Here is an 18,503-nt window from a genome sequence, read left to right on the forward strand (position 1 = left end):
CACACACACACACACACACACACACACACACACACACAGAGCTAACTGAGCCTGCAGTGACACCTGAACCAAGAAAATGCCATCCATAGGCTGAGCTGAGCCAAACAAAATATCACGAGAGGCTGTGATCTAAGACTCAGCAACAGACGGGACTTGTAGCTGAATTCTATCAATGCAATACAGTAAAGGCCTTTAGCTCTCTCTCTCCATATGTGGATGCCAAGGAAACCTGAACTGCCCTAATTTTTGCCTTGATTGTTCAGTTCTCCTTGAACTCCACATAAGAATTATTTCCATACAGTAAAAAATACCTTTTCCTTGAGCTAATCTGAGTAATTTTTTTATATTTAATCTCTGAATATGACCTGATTTAGAATTAACAATTGGACTTCATGAAATCTTAACCATGATCCATGAACTTAGTTTTACTGGGTTGAATAGTGTCCCCCAAATTCTTGCCCACCTGGAACCCTGATATGTGACCTTATTTGGAAGTAGGGTCTTTGCAGGTGTAATTAATTAAAATGAAGTCATACTGGATTAGGGTGGGCCCTGAATCCAATGACTGGTGTCCTTATAAGGAGGCCTGCAGGGAAGAAGTCCAGGTGACAATGGATGCAGAGATTGGAGTGATGCAGCTGCAAACCAAGGAACAATAAGGATTACAAGCAAACACCAGAAGCAAGGAAGGATTCTTCCCTTGAATCTTCAGAGAGAGTATAGCACTCCTGACACCTTGATTTTGTACTTCTGGTCTCCAGAACAGTAAGAGAATGAATTTCTGTTCTTTTAAGCCACTGTGTTTTTGGTACTTTGTTATAACAGCTCTAAGAAACTAATACAAGAGCCATATGCACAATTTATCTTAATTAAAGTAGGTTTGTTGGTAGCTTTAAGAAAGCAAAAACATTTTACCTTCTGAGACACAAATTTCATCACTCTTATTTTTGAAATTAAAATTTGCTTTTGAAAGAGACCTGTAGAACATTTATAAAGCCGTGACCAACAGCTTATCTTATTTCTATATTTTTCTCAATTGTTTAAGTTTGTGAACCTTATCTCTAGAATCTGCATTTTTACTTTTCTACTTCCTCACATTCTTATGAAATGAGAACAATATGAACGCAAATATTTAAATAATTACACAACTAAGATGAGAAACTGGAAAAATGGAACTGTTGGTTGGCAGACAGCTCCACCAAGCTTTGGCTCAAAGTATGTATTTGTCAGGTGATATGCAGAAGTCCAAAACTGGTATTTTAAAAGCAGTTTAGGAATAAGAACATATAATGTTCTAAATGAGGTTGTGCAAAAATCAATAGACTAAAGGCAAGTTCTGCTTGTTTAATAAAGTAATTCTTTTGTGTTCATTTTATTAACTAAGAATTTTTGTAAGTTCAATATCTTCTATGACTGTAACCATCTAGTGTTATTATAATAACTGTGGCAGGTTGTAAGAATGAGTAGCTGATCTTCAAATTTCTGGTTTAACTGGAAATATAACCACATCAGAACTGGTAGCCAGAACTATCTAACTTGTCCAAGGAATGTGCAGATGTTGTGCAACTTTTGTCTTCTGAATTTTTCAAGTAATTCCAGAAACTGAATAGTTCTTGGGATATGGGCTACCTAGATAAGTACTGTTTTAGAAAAACTCTCCAAGTTTCAATTATTCCATAGACTTTTCCGGAGACTAAAGAAAATTAAGCAGTGAATCTGCAGGAAATTTAATAAGAACTGTTTTACCTTCCAATCATAACAGATTTATCATGCTTTTCAGGAGCTAGGAAGTTTCCTATTAATTGAATTTTTTTATAAATTGAAACATACCCAGAAAACTGTTTCTTTCCACTGTATAGAAAATATTTCTAGACTATATCAGTTCTCTTTTCAGTCTTCAGAAAGCATAGGATAGTGAACATAATAGGAAATCGTTGGTGTTCGAGCATTCCTCAATGCCTTAGGTTGTCAATCTGAAAGCCACTTTAAATTTGTAAAGTTTAGGTGTAGAATCAGAGATTCATTGAGCCTAACATGTACTAAAATTATAACTTTCCATGGAATTTAGTTTCATCTACATGTGTATTGTTTGTTTGTTTGTTTGTTTTTAAATATTTTATTGGGTAATTGAGGGAGAGGAACAGCGTTGGGGAATCGGGAAAGGGGAACAGACAAATTGCTGTCCTATAGTTCTTCAGTCTAGTTATGGAGGACATCGTTTCACTGGCCCATGTTGGTATTATCATTGTGTTCTTCCTGGGTGAGGCAGTTGCTCGCCAGCCACTGGATGGCTGCTCACGGCAGCTCACGGCAGCTCACGGCAGCCCAGCTCCAGGTCAAGCTATTGTTTGCCATCTTAGCTGTAGAGGGTGCAGTGTCACTGGGATCCTCATATGGGATCCGAACCAGGGCCCTGCTGCTCAGAGCTGGTGTCCCAAACCAACTCCTAAACAACGTGCCAGTCGGTCGTCCCCAAAGCCTTTATTAAACAATTTAAAAACTAGGAATTATAGAGTTTGCTCATTTAGGAGACAAGAAAATATCTACTCAGAAAAAAAAATGAGGAGATATGACTTAAATTGGTTGACTTCAGTCAATTCAGGACACAGTTGCAGAGCTCAGTTTACGTGGGGTAGTTCTCAAATTATTGCGTTCTGAAAGAATTATTTTGCAAGCATATCTGTAACCACTTTAGAGAGCTGCAGTTCTCTGAATAGTTCAGGACAAAAAGTTGCTTCAGGTTGAATTTCTCTGATCACTGAGGGGAACTGATGTTTATGTGACCTGATTTATTCATCATTTTCATCCCTACAGAGTCAATTGCACACCCTCTATTTCTTTTTCTTTCATTCTTTCTTTTTTTTGTATTTAAAAATTTTTATTGGTGACTTAAAAATTTTTTTTATTAAATTTATTGGTGTGACATTGGTTACACCAATCATTTAGGTTTCATTTAGGTTTCAAGTGTACATTTCTATAAACCATCATCTATATATTACATTGTGTGTTTACCACAAATATATGAAAAAATGCTCAACTTCACTAGCTATTAGGGAAATGCAAATCAAAACCACAAAGTATCACCTCACACCTGTTAGAATGGCTGTCATCAACAAGACAAATAATAACAAGTGTTGGAGAGGCTGTGGAGAAAAAGGAACCCTCACATACTGTTGGTGGGAATGTAAACTGGTACAGCCTCTATGAAAAACAGTATGGAGATTCCTCAAAATATTAAGAATAGAGCTACCATACAACCCAGCAATCCCTCTTCTGGGTATCTACCCCCAAAATATGAGAACATTTATCTGCAAAGATATATGTACCCCTATGTTCATTGCAGCATTATTCACAGTGGTCAAGACATGGAAACAACCAAAGTGTCCTTTGATAGATGATTAGATAAAGAAGATGTGGTACATAATACAATGCAATATTACTCGACCATAATAAAAGTAGTGTTCTTTATATATATATATATATATATATACATACACACAATTCCAAGTGTACCTACCTGTAAAAAGAAATAACAAACAAAAAACAAAACAGCCCTCTCTATTAGCATCAGATATAATTTAAATGTAATTTTCAGAGCTTTGAATTGTTTAATCTTAAAAATCAAACACATTATTCACATTTTAATAAACAATACTTAATATATATTAATAAGTTCAAAACGTATAACACAATGTCTGTCTTTTTTCACAAAATGAAACAGAAAATTGATATCTACAAGAAACTCCGTTTCTGTGCCCTGATCTGCATCCTTGATTCTCTCATTGTTAGTGGGCAGGACAGACATTCTTTTCCTCCCTGTAGGCCATTGTCTTCATATGGTATAGCACATACCATAGGAACAAAGGAGAAGTTGGCAGTGTGACTAAATGCAGAGGAAGAAATACAGACCCGTTTAGAATATTAACACAGGAGGAACATCAGTCTTTGCAATGTGAAAAGTCTGATAAAATTTGACACAACCCAGATCTCATCCAAAGTGGAATAGAGTTGATTGGCTCATATATAATAGAGGTGGAGAAGAGAGGATCCTGAGGAAAGGATGCAGGTGTTATGGAGAGTGAAGAAAAGAAGGAGAAAGGCTAAAAGAGAGGATGTTTTTTCTTTGTTGGCAGAGAGAGGGATAGCTATGTAAGGTTGCTCAGGGGGCCTAGATAGAAGGACCCCTGCCAATTGAGAGTTGGTGAACTTGATATGAAAAGAATAGAGGAGCCTTTTCCAAACTCTTACTCCCTTGTGACTCTTGATTTAGGAGATCTGACACTTACTCGAAGCAAGGAACTATTGTGTGTATTCTGCTAGAATATAAGCTGTATGAAGGCAGAGGTCTTTGTTTGTTTCATTCACTGAAGTATCCTAAATGCCTGGAACAATACTTGGCATCTTATAGACACTCAATAAATGTTTGTTCAATGGAATAAAAAAAATTCTGGACTATGTGTATATACCTCACTGGCTAACAGTGTGGTTGTTTAATATTGGACTGAACCACTCCTGCTGTTCCTATTCAAGACATAGTTCTGGTGTTTCATTAGAAATGAAGCAGAACATTTATCAAGTGACATGCACAGGAGAGGAAGAAGATAAGGAGATACTTTAAGGGCCACAACCTGTCATATTAAATGTTTACTGCTATTGTCCTGGACTCTATTCCAGATATAGACAGAATTAGCTTCAACAATGGAGTAGAATTATATTTTTTTCAATGTTATTTAAAAATATAGAATCTACTACTCCCTTTTTCTTCCCTTTTCCTAGTATTTAGCCAATCACGTCAACTCGAAAATGGATTGGCTTGACATAAGACCCAGGAGAAATGGGAAAGTGTTGCAGACTAATTAAAAATATGTTTTAATAAAAATACCATTGCTTTAATTATGCATAACAATATAAAAATTCATGTAAATAAATAGCTTATTATATTTAATTATGAAACTTCATAGGCAGAATCAAGTATTTTATTATTCAATCAACTTATTGTTTTTGACATTCAAATTATTTTATATTAATTTCAGGTATAGAGGGCTGGCTGAATGGCTCAGTTGGTTAAGAGCTCGCTCAAGAGTGTGAGCTCTGAGCAACAAGGTTGCCGGTTCAATTCCCAGCCGGAGCTGAACTGCCAACAGCTGCCAACAGGTGGCAGGATGGCTCAGCTAAAAATAATAATAATAATAATAATAAAATAAAATAAAATAATTTCAGGTGTACAGCCTAGTGTTTAGACATTTATATAACCTAAGAAGTGATCCCCCTGACTAGTCTAGTGCCCTTTTGGTACTATACATACTTATTACCATATTGTTGACGATATTCCCTACTCTGTACTTTACATCTCCCTGACTATTTCGTGACTACCAATTTGCATTTCTTAATCCTTTCACCTTTTTCACCCTGCTCCCCAAATACCCTCCCATCTATCACTCTGTTAAATCTAGTATCCATCTGACACAGTACATAGTTATTACAATATTATTGACTATATTCCTTAATTTATATACCCTACATCCTCATGACTACTCTGTAACAACAAATTTGTACTTCTTAATCCCTCTCCCTTTTTCACCCACCCTCAAGCCCCCTCCCATCTGGCAACCATCAAAATGTTCTCTGTATCTTTGAGTTTATTTCTGTTTCATTTGCTTATTTTGTTCTTTACATTCCACTTATAAGTGAAATCATATGACATTTGTCTTTCTTTGTCTGACATACTACAATTAGCACAACATCCTCTAGGTCCATGCATGTTGTTGCAGAGGGCAAGATTTCATTCTTTCATTATGGCTGAGTAATGTTCCATTGTATATATGTATTACCTCTTCTTTACCCATTCATCCATTCAGGGACACCTGGTTGCCTTCATATCTTGGCTATTGTAAATAACGCTGCAATGAACATATGGATGAACACATCCCCTTGAAGTACTATTTTGGGTTTCTTTGGATGAATACCCAGAAGTGGATTACTGGGTCCATCTTTGTCTCTTGTTATAGATTCTGTTTTAAAGTCTATTTTGTCTGGTATAAGTATTGCTACCCCAGCATTTTTTGTTTGTTTTTGTTTTCATTTTCATGAAATATCTTTTACCATCCCTTTACTTTCTGTCTGTGTGAGTCTTTCAAGCTGAAGTGAGTTTCTTGTACGCAGCTTATGTATGTATCTTGTTTTATATCTATTCAGCACCCTATGACTGTTGATTGAAGCATTTAATCCACTTACATTTGAAGTAATTGTTGATAGATATGTAGTTATTGCTATTTTATTATTCATATTTTTAAATCTCCCCTCCCCTTTTCTTCTTCTTAAAGAAATCCCTCTAAGATTCCTTGTAATACTGGTTTGGTAGTGATGAACTCCTTTAGCTTTAGGAAAGTCTGCAGCATGAGCCAAGGCAGGTTGCTTGTATGGAAAAGCCACTGGAAGTGGCTTGGGTGTGCCTGAAAGTTGGGTTGGGCAAAGTTTCAGGGAATCACCAGGGCAGGGCGAATGAAGAGTGTTAGCCTGATTGATGGAGACTCAGATATGATGGTTACCTGTGTCTGCATGCCAGGAGGGGGTAAGCTCAACAAAGAAACAATGGCTTCCAATGGTTCTTCCATCTGGGAGAAAGCTGCCCCTCCAGCCCTGGCCTGGCAGCCAGACAACTCAGCTCTTTCCCATATGTCTCTGGCACCTTTTGAGCTGCTGCCCCAGCATGAGGGAGTTTGTCAGTGAGTAAGTTCATGTGCAGACTCTTTAAAAGGAACGTCTGTGACTGCAGCCACACTTTGTCTCACTCAGCCACAATCTCTGCTGGTTTTTTACAATCAGAAGTTATGGGGACTACTCTCCCCAGCACTGAAACCCAAGATGGGGAGTCTGGTGTGGGACTGGGACCCCTCGTTCCTCCGAGAGTCGGGGTTGGGGATCTCTGCAGCTGAGATATCCCTCCCAGTGTTTAATGGTCACTCATGGGTGTGAGACCAGCCCATTCCACATCTCTGCCTCTCCTACCACTCTTGAGGTGGCTTTTTCTGTATGTCTGTAGTTGTAGGGCTCCAGTTCAACTAGACTTCAGGTGATTCTCAGTGATGTTTGTTCTATAGTTTAGTTGTAATTTTGATGTGGTTGTAAAAGGAGGTAAGCAAAGTGTTTACCTACTCTGCCATCTTGACTGGAAAGCCTCAATTGATTTGTTTTAAGGTTTGAGGATATCACTCTGACTTTTGAAATTCTAAGTTCTGGAGTGGAGTTTTGGAAAGTTTTCCAAAAAGATTCCTTGGCCCAATGACTTATGTGGTTATTTCAATGAAATAGTTCTTTTAGTATTTATTCATAATGCACCCTCAACTGATTTCCATGAAGGGATGAGACCTGGTCCACAGAAGGCTTGGCTATAAAATAATCACCTCTCAATGTGGACACGAAAGGCTTTGTTACTGAGTCAAATATGTCAGTCCTGGCTCTCCTCTTAGGGTAAAATTTCTCACCATAGTTCTTTCTGCTTTTTTGAAAATAGTATTCTTTTTGTTCTTCCCACCAGTTTACTAGGTATCTCCAAACCTATTTGCAGTGGACAAAACTTGGATCAAGGCCGTGAGCCCATCATTATCATCATCATTATAATCATCTTACCTGTGCATAGTTCTTTGTAGTTTAAAAAGTACTTTCACATCCAATAGCTTGTTTAATGCTATCAACAACCTGATGAGGTAGGCAGGGATTGATTTACCATGAAGCTAATAAATTTTACATTTTAGTGTTCCCTGGGAAGAACCTTAGCAAAGTAATATGTTCACAAGATTTTGTAAAGTTTGCAAAAATTTTAACCACAACAGATGAAGACTGCTGTCTCTATCCACTTTGACTACCTCTCCTTAGCACTTCCCTCATGTTAGGAGGCACTGGAGTGTCCTTAGGTATTTTTGGGATCTGGTTGAGGGGAAGTTGAATTTGGTACATTTAGTCGCATTTAGTGGAGTATATTTATGTAGTTTGCAATCATTTTTGTGTATCGGTAGGTTATTGCCAGTTGTCCCAGTGTAGGAATGGCTTCCAGGAACTCTCCTACTGCAAACTATTAATGCATGTTGACAATGCAGAGTATTTAAGATTTGTCACTACACATGAGCTTTTCATATGCCTTGTAATCTTGCACCTCATACATGAAAGAAACTTGATAAGGGGTTTCCCAAATTTGATGATGATCCTAAAAATTTATGTGACATTACTAAAGCAAGTTTTGGAGGCAAAATAAACTTTTTAAAACTAGCAATAGGAATAACCAGAGTAGAGAAAAGACTGTGTTTTTAGTCCCTACATAGAAAATAATACAACAAAACCACTGTCACATGAAAAGGGGATCAAAGATAACCAAATTTTTGGAAAATGATAACATGAAAATATGGAGAGAATCATTCATTTGGCTAATTAATCCACAAATATTTGTTGTTTGTCTACTGTATTTTTAAGAATGGTGCTAGGGACTGAGAATGGAACAGTGAATAGGCATAGATAATCCATGACATTGAGATATTTGTCATCAAAGTTACAGACCTCTACCAAGTAATCATATCAAGAATTATTTATTTGTAATTAGGATGACTGTGATAAAAGAGAAGTGCAAGAAGCTCTGAGAGCTGCCCCAAGCCTGGGTTTTAGGGACGGTTTCCTTGGGGAAAAAGAATGTGTAAACTGGAGTAGTAATCCAGATTAAAGGGGGAAGAAAGACTATCCTACTCAGGGGGAAGAGTATAAACAAGGGCTCTAGGGTGGGAGGTACTTACTGACTTCAAAGAACCGAAAGAATGCCAGTGTAGCTCGCTTGTCTTAAGCAGTGGGAAGGTGATGAATGAGTCCAATAGATGAGTTTGCCTGTTCTAAAAGTTCGTATAAATGAAATTTAGCATATACAACATATATGATTTTGTATAAGGCTTCTTTAACTGAGCATAATGTTTTTGACTTTCACTCATGCTGTTGCATGTATTTGTAGGTGTTTATTGCTGAACATTATTCTATTCTAAGGCTACAACACAATTTATTTATTCATTCACCTGCTGATGGACATTTGGGTTATTTCCAGGTTCTGGCCATTATGAATAGAGCTGCTATGAACATTCTTGTACAAGAGATATGAGACTTTTAGTCCACTGTTTCTCCCACCTCACCGTACTGCAGAAGCAAGAATATGCTGTACTGCAGAGAAGCTTTAATAAAAGTGCCGAGAACATTTCAACACCTACCTGATCTTTTGTTGACCTCATAAAGGTACTTGGATTCTAGCATCTACAGATAAGAAGAGCTGGGTTAGGTAATTCAGCACGGACACAGCAGCAGCCTGGCCGGAGTTCCACGTCACCAACATCTGATACATGAACCATACTTTGAGATGGAGGATGTCCAGGTAGGAAAGAGTTCTTGCTGATGCCTGAAGGTGGGGAACTGATCTCATCTACACCCTCCGGTTTAAACAGGAATCCATAACTACCTAAAGGATTCTTTAATCCTGCCAAATGGTCTTAATCCTACCTCCCCTTGTAGCTTTCTACTTCCCCCAAAGGACTGACCTGATAGCAGTGATCTGTAACTCGAGCTTTACTGTATAACTCATGGTACTTTTAGTGTATCTGCATATTCAACAGAAGCAGTCACAGCATTAAAACAATTCCTGTGCTAAGGCCTGCTGTGGAAAATCAACAGCTACTCCCATATGTGTCTCTCTGTCTGATTATTCCAATTTTAGTCACTGAATCTTGACTTTAAATTGAAATACAACACTGTACAAACACAACAGTATTTAGAATATCAGTTTTCAGTGAATTTTTATTTCTGTAGGTTAAAAAGACAGTATTTTGAGGCATTTTTTTTTTCTGAGGAGGAGGAACTTATCTTTCTTGTAGGGATTTTCTTTCCAGAGAGGGTTTCTATGGACTTTTCATATTTGACTGTACATCCTTTTTGTTTCTGCTGTATTTATTTTATACTCTTTTTTTCTTTTTCTTCCTCTTTGTTTTGCTCAAAGTGCCTCTTAGATAATTCATTCTTTTCACATATTTAACTAGTGGGTCCTACTTCCTATTCCATCATCTTCTCTAACTATTTTCTAGATTTCTTTCAAAGTGGATCTTTCTGTGCTACTGGCAGGGTTTTTCCTTTCAGCCTTTTTCTTTCTTAGCCTCTAACTACTACACTTGAGTATGTACAGTAAGTAATAAGGAGAGATTCTTTTTTTGGTAATATTGTGAACTGATAACTGGAAAAACCTCCTTATACAACATCTAGAAGTGCTGTATAAAATGTAAAAAACATTCTTTTAAAAGAAGAGCTGAGCCAGCAAGAGAGTAGGTGCAATAGACTTTGTAATGGTCACAAACTTCTCCCATCCCAGTATGCACATCCCTTAGCAGTACTACTTTGCTGCTGCTTATCTCAAAAGACTAGTCTATTCCCTCACCCTTTAAACCTGGACTGCCCTTGTATTCTGACTCCAACTGGTGTGCTGCAATACAATTCTAATGCTCACCATCTGGTGTTTCTGTCAGAATCCACAGGTTAAAGGACATGATTTCTAATAAGACTGCTCCATTTCAGATGCCAGCCCTAAGTGGAGTCTGCCAGCTATCTGCACTTCTGACCAACGAGGTACAAATAGGGGTGCTCCTATTACCCCCTTCTGATTCAGTAACTCATTAGTATGACTCATGGAATTCAGGAAAGCACTATACTTCTGTATTATAAGAATTTTGTTATAAAGGATACAAATCAGGGCTAGCCAAATGAAGAGACACAAGATAAAGTATGGGAGGGTTCTAAATGCAGATGATCCATGCCGTCTCCCTGTAAAATCAAGTTGTATCACCCTCTTGGCACATCAATGTATTCATTAACCAGGAAACTGAACTGAGCTTTGGTATCCAGAGTTTTTATTGGGGTTTATTACATAGGCCTGATTGATTGAGTCATTAACCAAGTGATTAACTAAACTGAATATTCAGCCCCTCTCCCCTTACTGGAGATTGGGCTGTCTCAAAGCCTCAACCCTCGGATCAGCCAAGTGACTCAGTTGGTTAAGAGTATGAGCTCTGAGCAACAGGGTTGCTGGTTCGATTCCCACATGGGCCAGTGAGCTGCGCCCAAGCTGAGCTGCGGCTGAGCTGCCAATAAGTGGCAGGATGGCTCAACTGGTGAGAGCACTTGTTCCTAACAACAAGGTTGCTGGTTCAACTCCCGCATGGGATTATGGACTACGTCCACCCACAACTAAGATTGAAGGCAGCACCTTGAGGTGAGCATCCGATGCACGGCCAGATGGTGACTGGATTTGGAGCTGAGCTAGATGCGCCCTCTACAACTACAAAAGTCAGAGTGATATCCTCAAACCTTAAAACAAATCAATTGAGGATTTTTATTAAAATATAACTAACATACAATATTACGTTAGTTTCAGGTGTACACCATGTACATACCTAAAGAAATGATCATCATCATAAGTCTAGTAACTGCCTCCTAACACTGTACCATGCTATCACAATATTATTGACTATAGTCCCTATGCTGTACATTACATCCCCATGACTTATCTGTTTTATACCTGGAAATTTTAACTTCATATTCCACTTTACCTTTTTCCCTCCCTTTAAAAAATTTTTCAATAGCAGTTGACATTCAATATTATTTTATACAATATTAGTTTGAGATGTGCAACATAGTGGTTAGAGATTTATATAATTTACGAAGTGATCCCCCTGATTAGTCTAGTACCCACCTGGCATTATACATAGTTATTATCATATTATTGTCTTCACCCCATTGTATATTCTTGCCTCTTTTGTCATAGATTAATTGACCATATAGGCATGGGCTTATTTCTGGACACTCTAGTCTGTTCCATTGATTAAAATCTAATTTTTAGTGAGCATTTTGAGAAGCTGTTTTGTGCAGAGCACAAATGCTTTTTAGAGATGATGGGCCTGCTTCCCATAAGTTCAGGGAAAGGTACCTCCGTCACAATGATGCCAACTGAAGGACTGAATTCAGTTGGATGTACTCTCTTTCCAGAGAGGTCCCCAAGGTGGCCTTTCTTGTGCACATTTCACCACAGTGACCTAGCCAGACGTCTTGTGCCTCCTATCTCTTATGCCCTGACTTCATTATCGAAAACTCTCTTCAAATTTCAGCTCTCCCATAGTACGTGAACGTGAAGAGTCTCACTTTCCTTAAAAACAGCTACCCAAAGAACAATTGATTAAACTGGAGTTTATTTGGGCCAGCCGAGTGGCGCGTTGGTTAAGAGCTGGCTTGGGATGCCAGAGTGCCCGGTTCAGATCCCACATATGAGGGCCAGTGACACTGCTCTTTACAGCTAAGATGCTGAACAACAGCTCAACCTGTAGGCTGCAGCCCCAGCTGCAGTGGGTTGCCATGGGCTACCACGTGTAGCCAGCAGCCGCCGTGAGCGGCCGTCCAGAAGCCGGCGACTGATCTGCCTCGCCNTATCTATCTATCTATCTATCTATCTATCTATCTATCTATCTATCTATCTATCAGCCCTCCTTTCCAACTCAGAACAAAAGAAAGCCAAATGTGCTCCCTAAATCAATCATATAAGATGCCCCATTTCTAGTTAGCCTGCCTCCAGCTTCCCTGTTTCAACAACCACCAGAGCATACCTGAAGCCTTCTCTCTCTCTCCCTTTCTCTCTCTCACTATAAAGCTTTCCTGCTTGACTCTGAGTCTGCCAAAAGCAAACGATGGTGGCTGATTCCTTTGCTATAGCAAGCTCTGAATAAATAGCCTCTCTTTTTTTCTCATTAGGGAGATATTCACTTATTTTCACAGTAGAAAGATTGAATTTATGATTTTGAAGGTAGACTTATGACCTTTTGAGTGACAGGCTGAGGTGGAGTGAGGAAGCCTATTGAAAGATGTTAAGAAATTGCAAATATTAATTTTGGATGGATTGTCTTTGTAGGTGTTAAAACCCAGAAAGTTGGCTTGCTTTAGGAGAGTATGACTACCGTCAAAAGTGCTCAAGTCTTCAGTAAATGAGGGAAAGTGGCTGGGAAGTCACAGTAGCAAGAAATGGGTGGGCAGTGGGCAGTACTGTCTTCATACTGCCTTTAAGGTAATGCTTTAAGTCATCCCTTAAATGGATGCCAGTAGGGTGAGAATAACAGTGAAAACAAGTAATGGTCTCTGTACTAATAGTGAGGCAGGCAGGTATTAGATTAGATGTGTTAAGTTGTGCATTGGGAAAGTAAGAGTGCTATTGAAGCAACACAAGGTGGAACATAGTCAAGATTTTGTGGGAGGGTGCTGTCAGAGATTTCTTTGAGGCAGAGATATTCATTTGGTGTCCTGAAGGATGAGTAGGAGAGCACAAACAAACCAAGAGAGGGTTTCATTGCTTTAATTTTATTTCTGTACCGAGACCATAGTGTTCTAATTACTATAGTTTTATAATAGGTTTTTGATAAGACAAGTTACTTCATTTTATTTCTCTTCAAATTATTTTGGCTCTTCTTAACCTTATTCTTTTCCAATTTTAGAATCAGCTTGTCAAGTTTCATGAAAATCTCTGAGGATTTTGGTTGGAACTGCGTAGAATTCATACTTTTTGCTTCTTATTGAATTCTTCTGATACATGCCTTATGTGACAGCTTTCAATTTCACCTGCCTCAAGAAGGCCTTAACTTACCAGATAAGGTTTAATTTCCTTGCTATATATTACACAGCGCCCTGCACTTCCCTTGAAGTAACACAGATCGAAATTGTAATTCTTTATTCAAAGGCTGTCGTCTGGCCTGGAAAGTTCAGAGAAACCATGTCTGTTTAGTTCATCACAATATTCACCGGCTCATAGTCTAAAACAGTTTGTGCTTAAGACACACTTTTCTTTTTTATTCAAATTAAAAATTAAAAGGGATATTAGCTGGTAGGCTTTGAAAGGCTGAGGGTGTGAGTCTTCAGCAGGTAATATCCTAAGAGAGGGATAATCAGTGGGGTGAGATCCCTGAGGAGGCTGAAGGAGCACTGTAAAGGGATTAGCCTCAGGTAGGATAGGAATGCCTTGTCTGAAAAAGACCAAAGAATGGTTAGTGAGAGTTAACAGAGTTCTCTTTTATTTAATTTTTTTTTCAATTTGTTGACATTTAATATTACATTACTTTCAGGTGTATCTTTTCTGTTATTATTATCTATTACTCCTGTCTTTTATTATTTCTAATAATCTATTATTAGCACTTTTCTTCCTAAAGTTAAAGACCAGGGAATTTGGTGCTAGTGAGGGAGAGGCAGTAGGACTGAAGATGTCAGAAGACTGAAGACGGCCCATGATCTACGAAGAATGGGTGTGAAAACAGAATAGGGGAGCTAAAGAATTCCTGGGCAGTGTTGAGGAAGACCCAGTGGAGACTGGAGACCATGAATTCATAGTGGTCCCCATTACACCAATCGGCACAGTATGGTTTTCTCCTGGTGTCCACAGCAGCACAAGTACACATATAGATAATATGAACCACTGGATTGATCCAAGGCTGGGATTTTTGCCAGACTGGTGACAAAGAAGTTCAATTGAGCCAGTGAGTTCAAAATATTGGCCAAAAGTGGTTGATATGATAAACCACAGAGAATTTTATTCAGCAGAATTGGGGACTGAGTGTGGCATAGTTCTCTTAAGTAAAAGCAGTCTGAGCAAGAAACAAACAACCTCTCAGGGTTTGCCAGTGGGTGGGAGAGGGGAAAAAATGAGGTGCAGCCAAGGAGAGAACAAAGGGAGAGAGAGAAGAAAGAGAGGGAAGGAAAGAGAGGTGTGGAAGAGAGAGATGGAGGAGATGAAGGAAGGTAGGAAAGGAGAAAGGGAAGGAGGGAAGGGGAGGGAGGGAGGGAGAGAGAGAGGGGGAGAGAGAGACTAAGAAGGCATTTGGTCTGGTTTGTGATAGCTTTCAGTTCTGGGTCCCCTGGCTACATTTCTATCCCATGAGTTTAAGAGAGTCCCCTGTATCCTTATAGTTAATTTTCTTCTTTGACCGAAGGGATTGGAGCAGTTTCTGTTTCAAAATAGTCTTAATTAAGACAAGAAAATGTAATATAGATTCTTGTACTTCTCATATCATATTTTTGCCTTGTTTTGGGGTTGGGGGTAACGTAGAGCTAAAGTTGATCAGATTTTCAAGCATTTAGGGCATTTCTGTTAAAACCATCTGTCGGCATAAGGCTCAGAGTTCTGGCAGATGACTTTGGGGCCTCTGGGGCTTGGAGTCACCAGCAGGTTTTCCAAGGATCCCTGGCTCCTTGCCTCACTGACCCTGTTCTGAAGCAGCCAGGACTTCATGCCTGGAGCTGCTGGGGTAGAAGGGTAGCTTCTTTGATTGGCTGAGGATCATGTCCTAAGAAAAGAGGAATGTGAGCTTTCTCCAAGATCTTTGCCTACTTGTCTATTGCACAATGAGTCTGGTCACTCTTGAGGTAAGTCAACAGTACCCCAGTCATCTGTCTCTTTCCAGGCTGCGCCACTTTCAGCTCATGGTATTACAGACACTTGTGTCTTTCTTCCTAAAGCCATCCAGACACAAGTTCACCAAAACATTTATCTTCTGTTTCCTACTGCACACTGACAATACTAAATACTAACACTGTGGGACTCTGAGTCTGCCTGTTTTGGGATTTACCTGATCGATGGATATTTCTACAAGGCAGTTTTAGTTTCCTACAACAGTAACACACAAGCAACTTTCATGCTCTTCTCAATTCCTCCTTTCAATCTAGCAAGCTGCTCTCAAAGCAGGTTCTGTAATGAGTCCTTGATATGCAGAAAAGACTGTAATGTTATTAATGTAAATCCCATCAAGCGATATGTCATAATTTAACTATTCACCTTTTGGACATTCAGAATGTTTGTTTTCAATATTTGATTTTATAATTAATTACTGTAAAGGATATCTTTCTGTATAGAAGTTTTTCTTATTTAGGAAAATATGGGATTCCTTTTTAACTTTCCAGAGTTTTCAGTACCACTAGCATGTAAATATTGTTTACTGCTGAGCCTAAAGTGTAGAATAATGATATGAATTCCCCATGGCACCCCCCCCTCATTCCTCCCACTTTTCCCCTCTGCTTAGTTTTCTTTGAACCTTTGACCAGGTTTAAAGAACCTCCTCCCACACCCTTCCTCTGTAAAATGCCTGTGAATTTTATTTTCCACTATCACTGCCATTTCCTCCCATGTAGACCTCTTTCCTGGAGGTGCCTGTTCTACTTGGATCTGTACTGATTTCTTTCTAGAACCACTGCAATCATCCTTGGACGACCCAGTTTCCTAGATCTGACGACTTACTTTCTTGATTTACTCTCTTATTTCGCTGAAGTGCATCCTCCAATAGCACCCTGACAAAGGGTGCAAAGAAGATAAACATTTTGATACTATGCATGTCTACATATATCTAAGTTAAAAATCACTTTTTAATTTTGAATTTTAAGAACAATGATCCATTGTCTTCTAGCATCCAATGTTGCTGAGGAATTCAATACTATTCTAACTCCCAATCTTCTGTATGTGGTCTTTTTTTTTTTCTTTGAAAACTTCTAGAATCATCTCTTTTTTGGTGTTCTGAAATTTCAAATTGACATGTCTTGTTGTTGCTTTTTAAAAAATTTATTACATTGGGTACTCAATATGCTCTTCTTTNACAATTTTAAAAATTAGAAGATTCTAAACCTACCAATTGACCCACATTTCACATTTGCAAGTTTTCTATTATCCTGCAATATTTTAAGGCTTCTTGATGTTATCTACAAGTATCAGTTTCACATCCACATCCTTTTTAAGGCCTTTGGGTCCAAAAGGAAAAGAGAAAGCCCACGGACCTAGTAATACCCATTTCATGCCAGGCTTCTTATGTCACCACTGTAACATTTAACATATTAGAGCAGGAGAAAGACGGTTGATATAAAAGGAAAAAAAGGAAGATAAAAGATTCTTGTTTGAAATATACAGACTTAATTCCAGGAAAATCCTGGGGGATTATTCATTATGGTAATTGCTAAGGGGTACAGAAAAGGGTAATTTAATCATGTCAGGGGAGGCTTTCAGGGAAACTTACACATGAGTTGAGGCTTGAAGTTCTCTCCAAGGTTTTTGTACATGCCTCTTTATAATATTTTTTGTGCTGTATTGCACCTGCTTACAAGTTGCCCCCTAATTGGACTATGAATACTTAAACAGTAGAGTTAGAATCTTCTGCAATTTTGTGTCTCCTGAATCTAGCACAGGCATATCTTGCTTCAATTTATTGTGCTTCACAGATATTGCATTGTTTTACAAATTGAAGGCAAGCCCCTCCACCAGCAAAATGATTATGATTCACTTTTTTGCAGTGGTCTACAACCGAATCCACAATATCTCTGAGGTCTGCCTGTAGATAGCGTTGCCTAGTAAACATTTATTGGAATAAGGACAAGAAAGCAAGGAAAGTAATGGAGAAAAATAAGAAAGTAATGGAGAGAAATAGAAAAGTACATTCGCGTGGCACATAGCAAGGAATAAGGGAAATAAATATGCAGATAGAAGATTAAAGGAAAGGAAGTAAAGGCAAGGAGTATTAATTAAGATTAGGTTTAGCTGTGACAAACAAAAACCAAAATGGCTTATAGAAAAGAGAAATTTGTTTTTGTCTTATGTAGAAAGTCTGAAGGCAGATATTCCTGGGCTGGTAATTCTTCTTATTTTGCTACTTAGTCAGATTTAAGATGTAGTTATCTTTCTACTTAGTCAGACTTAAGATGTGGTTTTCACCTCATGAACCAAGATGGCTGCTCTACGTCCAGTTATCATGTCCTCATTCGAGCCAATAGAAAGGACAAAAAGGAGAAATGCTTACCCCCTACCTTCAAAGATACTTTCTGGATGTTGCACACATAACTTCTGCTTACATCTCACTGTCCAGAGTTTAGACATGACCACATTTAGTTGTATGGGGATTTTGAAAATGTAATCTTTATTCTGGGCGACCTCATGCCCAGATGAAGTCAGAGATTTTATTACTCAGGAAGAAGTGAGATTCATGAATCAAAGGTATAAATATTTTTATACATTACTATGTTTATTATACATAATATTTTGTATATTATATATTTTAATATTAATTGATTAACAGGGAAATGTACTTGAAAATATTTTTCTTTAGAGTAAATTAAAGCTTATTCATTTTTTTCCTTTGTAAAAGTTTCTTGTTACCTACTGTTAATATAACATAATAGAGTTTTTAAAACATGGACTCTAGAGCAGAATGCTTACATTTATCATGGCTCCATAGCTTACTTGCTGCAATATATATATATAGAGTGTTATGACATATTTATGTAAAATTTTAACACAAAAAATAATAGTATACCTATTGTTCAGAGCTATATACATTTATATCAGCTTGAACAAAATAAAATTGTTTATTTTACAGTTTGAAATGATCAAATATTAAAACCTTATGTAGTTAAACCTAATGGTAAAATTT

This window comes from Hipposideros armiger, unplaced genomic scaffold, assembly GCF_001890085.2.
Source record: "Hipposideros armiger isolate ML-2016 unplaced genomic scaffold, ASM189008v1 scaffold_53, whole genome shotgun sequence".
Lineage (NCBI taxonomy): Eukaryota > Metazoa > Chordata > Mammalia > Chiroptera > Hipposideridae > Hipposideros > Hipposideros armiger.